Raw genomic sequence first — 8,170 nt, 5'->3', positions numbered from 1 at the left:
CCCTGGCGGCCGTAAATGTAAGCTGTGAATTACTTTTTTTAACTGTAGTTGCTTATCTATAGGAGGATTACTACACATTTTTATTTTATCTAGTCTGTGGCGCTGACCTTTCTCCATCAAAAAAAAGTCAGGATCGAAATTTGTGAGCGAGCTATAGTATGTGCTGATAAAATTTAATAATTTCAAGTAAATAAATTGTTATAAGTGAATATAATTAATTAATACAGTGAAATAAATTATGAATTACTGTTATGATAAACAAATTGGGTAAAAAAAGTACCGTAGAATTAAATAAAATTTCGCAGCCTCAAAAAACCGTTCTGCTTACAGTAAACATAGTCGGTAGTCTGGCGCTCGGTTTACAACGGATTTGAACGGAACTTGGTGCCAGATTCTACCGAATCTGTGAATTTGAAAAAAAAATTTTTTTGACGATTTACAATGAAAATACAGAAAAAAGTTTTCGTGTCAAATTAAGTATAAAAAATTATAAAAACCTAATTTTTGTCAACATTTCTATTTTTATTATGATAATACATGCACTAAAAAAAAAAATTAACTTGATTCAAGAGAAAAATTTTTGAACCAAGATTATAATTTTGAAGACGGTAATTGTCTTGAATTAAGACGAAAAATTCTTGAATCATATGGCACGCCGTTTTACTTTTTAAAGCTTAAGATTTTCTACCTAAGGTTTAAATTATAATTAATATTTTTACTGTTTTTGAATTATGTTTGACATAATTTTTATTTGAGATTATTTTTTTGAAATCTATTTTTAATTCACTTTTGATAATGTTAATTCCATCAGCATATAGAAACATAGGGTTTTGGAGCATTTTTTATTTTTTAAGATATTATTTTTTACAATTTTTTTGACATGTTTGTTAGGCAGAAATCAATTTTTATTTGGAATTTTTAGCTGTATGCATATTTGCCGATGTCATACATATGATAGTAAATTTTGTTTACGTTGTTGAGTATAGATAAAAATTTTTAGTCATCTTAGAAATTATGGTATAAGAAAACAAACGCATTTTTATTATTTAATACTAAATATGTTCTATGAAAAATTTTCTGAATTTTATTGAAGCTAAATTTTCATTAAGCTGATAAATTTAATTCAGTCCCTAAAAATATAATGTACAAATATTAATCATCATTGAATATGATATAAATTTATTAAACTTAGGTTTCAATTTTATATTGTATCAAAAAAAGTAACTTTGATCATTAAAGTCTCAAAAGAATCACTATTGGATGACAAGTTATCCTATTTTCATGTAATTTTTTATCATTTAAATTTTAATTGATTAATTGATATTTTGTTGATAATGATAATTATGAATTTTGAGATTATGTTTACATGTATGTGGAGCATTTTGATATTATTATTCAATAATTCTCTATCTAAATAATTACATACCAGAATTATGATTTATGTTATAAATAACTTGTACAGTTATTTTTGCAGTAATGTTTTTAGTTCAAATGCTTTTAGTTATATTAATTATTCTTATTGATAAGGGCTCCAGAAATTTATAAATTAAAAATTTCACAATAATTAGTGCGATGACGGAAAAAATACTTCATCATTGGAAATTTATGTAAGCAAAAGAACAGAATAGTAAATTATGGAAATCAATTGAATTTTATTTAAACTATCAAAAAATATTACATAATAATTAAGTCGATCTGTAAGTTAGCAATTAAAATTATCAATATTGATAATTTTAATTCCAAGTCTGAATTAAAATTATCAATATTGATAATTTTAATTCCAAGTCTGAATTAAAATTAACAATACTGATAATTTTAATTCCAAGTTTGAATTAAAATTATCAATATTGATAATTTTAATTCAGACTTCGAATTAAAATTATCAATATTGATAATTTCGATTCAGACTTCGAATTAAAATTATCAATATTGATAATTTTAATTGCTAACTTACAGATCGACTTAATTATTATTTAAATTTACTATTTAACATTTCAATAAATAGTCCATATTATGAAGAGAAGGGGAACTTAGATGAAAGAGTGTAACGGGTTGGTACCGTCCCTTGGTCACCCCTTTATTTAAATTTAATAATTAAGGGCGCCACTGGAATTTTTATCACGGTTTCCAGAACCGGTCCAAGCAAGAGAGATATCACAGGGTCGAGAGAAATCATAAAAATTTGACATAAATAATAACAAGTAGATTTGACATTGATCATGAATTTATTTTCTTAATTTTACATAATTAAATTCTATTTTAATTCTCACACGCACTCACATACCCGAAAAATTTTCTTAATCCTAACAGTACCCTCTGAAGGAGCGTCTATACTGTAGTTTCTATCATAGTTTCTTATTCCTACGATACCCTCATAAGGAGCGTCTATATCATAGTTTCTATCATAGTTGCTTATTCCTGACGGTACCCTCATATGGAGCGTCTATACCGCAGTTTCTACCTAAGTCGCGCTGTCCACAGGACCCTCACGCTCTAAGACTCTAGATTTGACCTTGGGTGGTCGCCCGGACCCCTGCCCAAGGTTCAAACCGTCCTTAGCCCTTTCGCTGTCGCCCGGACCCTCACTACGGGACTAAGGAACCTGAAGTCGACTAGGACAGAGGAGGATACCATGACACTAGTCGACAACCTGCTAATACTAACCTCCTCGACAGCCCGTGAACGAGGAGTATATAATGTAAATTTAATTTTTCACACACACACACACACACACACAATATAATAATTTCATCCAAACACACTCTTGACTCTAATTAACAATCATTTTTAAAATTCTTAAATACTTTTTTTTAACATGACTTCCTGGGAATCAATTTTCCCGGTTCCTAACTTGACTTCGATAAATAATTTAAATTAATTTTGGTCGCTTAGTTATTAATATCACAGCAGCGTTTTATTCAACCAAAATTTTAGATTAATTAAAATTTACTCGAATTCAAACTGCCTGAATAATCGGCTTATGTCTATTTTGAATTCCAGTAAGAATTTGAGACTTAGTCGTCAACTTGGCTAAATTTTTCCAAGGCTAAATTTTTATGTTAATTATTTTTGAAACTTATCATACTGGAATTTGACAATTTTATTTATCGAAGTTTTTGAACAATTTTGATCTATTGACAATTTTACGCTTGTAATTTTTTATAAATTAATTTACTGCTTGACAATTGTAATTTTCTAAATTAAAGAATTTTATTTTATTTAAAAATTTTTGATATTTTCCCAAAGTTAATTTTAATGAATAATTTTCATTTTAAATTTTAATTTATTTTTAATTGTTGATTTTATTAATCAATTTTTATCTAACTCGGATAAATCTCTAATTTTAATTCCCTTTAGTTTTATTTTAATTTATAATTTATAATAAATTTAATCGACAGAATTTCGCTCAGATGAATGACGCAATTTAACTCAAATTTGTCGATATTAAACTTTCTGATTTTATAAATTTTAACTTAAACTTATTTGACCAATTTTATAGAAATATTAATTTTAATTTTAACCTCTTTTATTTTTAATTTTGAAATTTTTCGACTTGTCAAATTTTCTATTTATTCAAATTTCATTTTAACTAATTTTAACTTCGACTTATAATTTAGATATTTTATTTGAATTCGGATAATTAATTAATTAATCAAGTAGGGTGATTGGAAGACGGAACCTGGCCTGTGCCTAGAATTTCCGGGAGCGACGCAATAATTTACCGAGGTTAAATTTTCTGTACCTGAGAAATTTTTGGCGATTTCTTTTCTTTTAATTCGAATTCCGTTGTCGTTTCTGTGGCCTTCGGTCTAGGCAAATTTTGTCCGCCAAATTACACAGCTCTATCAGGTATCTCGGATCTGGTTAATTGCGTCGTAGCTCGGGATTTAGTCAACGGTGAATTAAATCTGGAAATTCAGGATAGTTAGAATAATTATTGGAGGATATTTAGGCTGGCTAAATGCCTAGCAATAAATATCAATTATAAATGTTTAATTAATCGCTCTGAAGGTTCCACAAGAAACTCAGAGGAAAATAAATAATTACCTGTTTTCCAAGATCTCGTGCTGGTGTCTCGGGCTCCGGCTTCACAATGTCGCTTTTCGGTGCGCCAACTTCACTTGCCCCTGGTGTGGAATTATCCCCACCCGCGGAACGCTTATTTTCTAGGCCCCGGAACTTATGTTAATTTTTATTGTTACTGCGCGAGCATCCTAGACCACAGCGCCCAGTGATCCGTCGATAACTAACCGCGGCTAGGGTGAGGACCTTCAACGGATAATGAAGGAGCCCCGTGACAAGAGAAAGGGGTCTCACTCTGGGAGAATTTAACATTTCAAACAGTAAAAATTATACTTTCAAAATATACATTTTATCAGTCTAAGCAAGTCAATAATTACAGTTTGACTTTTGGCGTTGCGTTTAAAATTTACCATTTTACTTTGTAAATATTGACGTTGCTTGTATTAAAAATTTACTAACTTTATTTTATACTTTTTACATATCATAACATCATTTTTTAGGTACGAAATGATAAATATTAAAGTCTGAATTCTTAATTATTATACTTTAACATTTTAGACATTTACCTAGCGAATATTACTGTTTGAAATAGTATTTTCTTCCATGTAAAGAGTAAATTGTAACGTTTAAATTGTAAATATTACAATGTGAATAGTAAAATTACGATTTTACTGTTTGAAATGGTAATTTTTAGCAGTTGATCATTACTTATTATAAATCGACTGTTATTTATTACAGTTTACTTTTTTCCGTGTAAAGCTCTCATAAATTTTGAACGGCTGGACCGATTTTATCGCGGTTGGTGCCGTTCGAAAGGGCTTGACCAAATTTAGATTTTGAATACAACTTGGACTGATTCGAACCAGTAGATTTTGAAAAATCTCAAAAAAAATTACAAAAAAGAATTAGGAAAACGGTTGACCCTGAAGGCCATCCCTGCAACTTCCCGCTAATTTCATACCTGGACGCTTAAAATTACACTTATGCCGTTTTTGAGCTCTTCAAGCTCAAAAGTCTAATAGAAGTTTGATAAAACACTATTTATTGAGTTTTCAAACCGCAATAACTTTTGAATAAATGAACTGATTTTCTTGCGGTTGGCGGCATTCGACGCAGTTTTTTAAGCCTCATGAAGAATCTTTAAGTTTGTATTGATCAAACCAGAAATTTCGGAGTAATTCCGAAAAAACACTTTTTTGGGTTTTCTTTCTTGCACGATATCTTTTGAACGAATCTACCGATTTTGGCCAGATTAGCGGCAATCGACGTGTTTTTTCAAGGTTAAAAGCTAATTAGTTTTTGGAGTTGATCAATAGAGCCGTTTGAAAGTAATTCCAAAAAAACCACTTTTAAAAAAAATTTTTTTTACGGTTTTTTTTTAGATTTTTCAATATAAATCACAAAAAAACTAAAAGAAATATTTTTTTATATGTAGTTTTTTCGGACTAACTTTTAAACGGCTTTACCGATAGATTTTGAATAATAATTAGCTCTTAACATCGAAAAACCACATCGATTCTTGCCAGTCGGGTCAAAATCGGTTGATTCGTTCGTGAGTTATCGTTGACGAAAGAAAACCGAAAAACGTGTTTTTTGAATTACTCCTAAGTTCCTAAGTCGATCAAATTCAATTTGACAAATGTTTGCTTAAGAAACTGCGTCGAATATCGCCAACCGCGTAAAAATCGGTTCATTCATTCAAAAGTTATTGCAGTTTAAAAATTAAAAAAATTAGAAAAACAGTAGACCCTGAAGGCCATCCGTGCAACTTCCCGCTAATTCCATACCTAGGTGCATAAAACTGCATTAATGACGTTTTTGAGCTCTTCCAGCTCAAAAATACAATTTATGTGTTATTTTGAGCTCTTCGAGCTCAAAAGTCTGATAGTAGTATCATAGAACAATATTTTTTAAATTTTTAAACCGCACTAACTTTTAAATGAATCACTTGATTTTCATGTGGTTGGCAGTATTTGACGCAATTTTTTTAGTTTCATGAAAAATCTTCAAGTTTGAATTGATAAACTAGGAAATTTGGAGTAATTCCAAAAAAACACTTTTTTTGATTTTCTTTAGTTCATGATATTTCTTGAACGAATTGACCAATTTTGACCGGCTTGACGGCGATCGACGTAATTTTTTCATGCTAATAGCTGATTAGTTTTTGAAATCGATCAGTGCAGTCGTTTCAAAGTTATTCCAAGAAATGTCGGAGTTATGTTAAAAAACAATTGTTTTCAAATATTTTATCAAGGATATCTCTCGAACTAATCAACCGATTTCCACGTATTTGGCGGCGATCGACGCGATTTTTTAAGTTCTGAAATTGTTTTATATCATCAAAAACGATCCGAGAAGAAATGACGAAGTTATGTCGAAAAAACACTTCTTTCGGTTTTCTTTCGTTCACGATATCTCTCGAACGAAGAATATATGGTGAGGCTTTCGCCTACCTCCGAAGAGGCCGTTTCCTGGGCTCAAAAGAGCTATACACGCACGTATATTTGTCCTACCTTCACCTTAACCAATACACAACCAAGAGCGCTGACAAGGAAAAACCGCTGTCCTCTTGTGTTTGCACACATTCATTGAACAGCATTTGAGAGTTACGTGTTATTGCAAATGTGTGCAACTCTCATCGACTCCTCTGGCAGCCCATTCCCTGTGGGTACATCGAAATATATCCGCAGAATATGAGCAGTATCCAGCGGGGACCACGGGGAGGCGGAGTCGATAGAAGACCGTGTTGTATGTGTAGTGTGTTGTGTGTAAATTGACTTTACGAGTAAGTGTTTGCGTCTGTGGGGTGCCCGGGCACTTGTGTAGTTTTTGGTTCCCTATCTTATTCTACGGCAGTCATCCAAAGCTCTATACTATCCTCACAATTGTGTGGAGCATATCGCTTTTGCCTAGGCGCTCCGACTCTACCTAGGTGGATGCCTGAGCTTCGTCCCTAATCGCGCTTTCATTAGCTAGTTGGGTCTGGAGTTTGCAACATACTACTACTTTGCTGAAATCTTTTAAAAGCTTGAAGTTACTTTGGGATGTGGCAATCGCACGCGCAACATTCACCCACTCCGCGTTCCTAACTCATATGTCCTTGAGCACCTCGCGTTGAGGCTCGTACTCAAGGCATTCGAGCATTAAGTGCTCCACGTTGTCGACCCTTTCTCCATTTCCCTTCTCCCTACACTCGTCGCAGAACCTACTCTCCGTGTGTTCGTATTTGAATTGATATTCCCTAAAACAACCGTGACCAGTTAGGATTTGGGTCAGCCAAAAGTTTGGACTGATCCATTTGTTTGCCAGACGTTCTGCTACGTCTGGGAAAAAGACTCTAGTTTCGCGACCGTTTTCTGATATGTTCCATTGTTCTTGCCACCGACGTATGGTTTCAGCTCTAAGGGTTCCAAGGCGATCCTCCGCATCAGGCTGAACGGTAACGTTTCCTAGGGTCGCCTGTTTGCCAATACGAAGGTTGTATCGAGCGCACCGTTCGTCTATTACCAGTTGAATGGGTATCGCACCCGCGACTACGCAAATTCCGTCAAGCGACACTGTCCTGTAGGCAGTAGTTGTTGCTATGAGCGCTTGACGCTGTAGTGCACGAAGATGTCTCCAGTCCTCCTTATCGCAACGGTCACTCCAAGCCGCCGCAGCATACGTGACGATAGGCATGAAGAAACCCCTGTATATTGTGGACATAGCTGGGTATCGCAACCCCCATTCCGCTCGCGCAATACGCCGCATGCGCCCGAATACCCTACTCAGTTTCGCGCACCTTGTTTTGATGTGACTTTTCACTTTAAGGCCCTCGTCGAAGTGCACCCCTAAGTATCTAACGCTTTTCTTGAATTTAATGTTGGTCTCTCCTATCGTAATTTTTGGCGGTTTATCGTACTTGGGCTTCCTCTGTTTTCCTTTTGCCTCATAGGGGTGCGGGCTCTTTTTGTCCTTTCGTGGACCGCGATACACAAGCTTATTCTTGAGGAAGATGGCTTCAGTCTTCGACTTCGACAGTTCGAGCTTTGCGGAATTACACCATTCCAGTATCATATCTACTACTATTTGACCCTTACGCTCCAGTTCACTTCTTGAGGAGCCTTCTATCATGACGAGCAAATCGTCAGCAAATGCAACGAATTTA

The 8,170-nt window shown here is 33.6% G+C and overlaps 1 long non-coding RNA gene across 1 annotated transcript; it reads right to left on the bottom strand.

Moving 5' to 3' along the window:
• Positions 1-3,624: 3,624 nt before the first annotated feature.
• On the bottom strand, positions 3,625-4,346 carry LOC123271938. Its single transcript, XR_006510970.1, has 2 exons — positions 4,048-4,346; positions 3,625-3,908 (listed from the first exon to the last, which is right to left on the bottom strand). It is a non-coding gene; the product is annotated as an uncharacterized LOC123271938 (long non-coding RNA).
• Positions 4,347-8,170: the final 3,824 nt, after the last annotated feature.

The sequence above is a fragment of the Cotesia glomerata genome, linkage group LG9 (assembly GCF_020080835.1).
Source record: "Cotesia glomerata isolate CgM1 linkage group LG9, MPM_Cglom_v2.3, whole genome shotgun sequence".
NCBI lineage: Eukaryota > Metazoa > Arthropoda > Insecta > Hymenoptera > Braconidae > Cotesia > Cotesia glomerata.
Note: the sequence above shows the minus strand (reverse complement) of the source record. Positions and strands in the feature narration are given on the sequence as shown.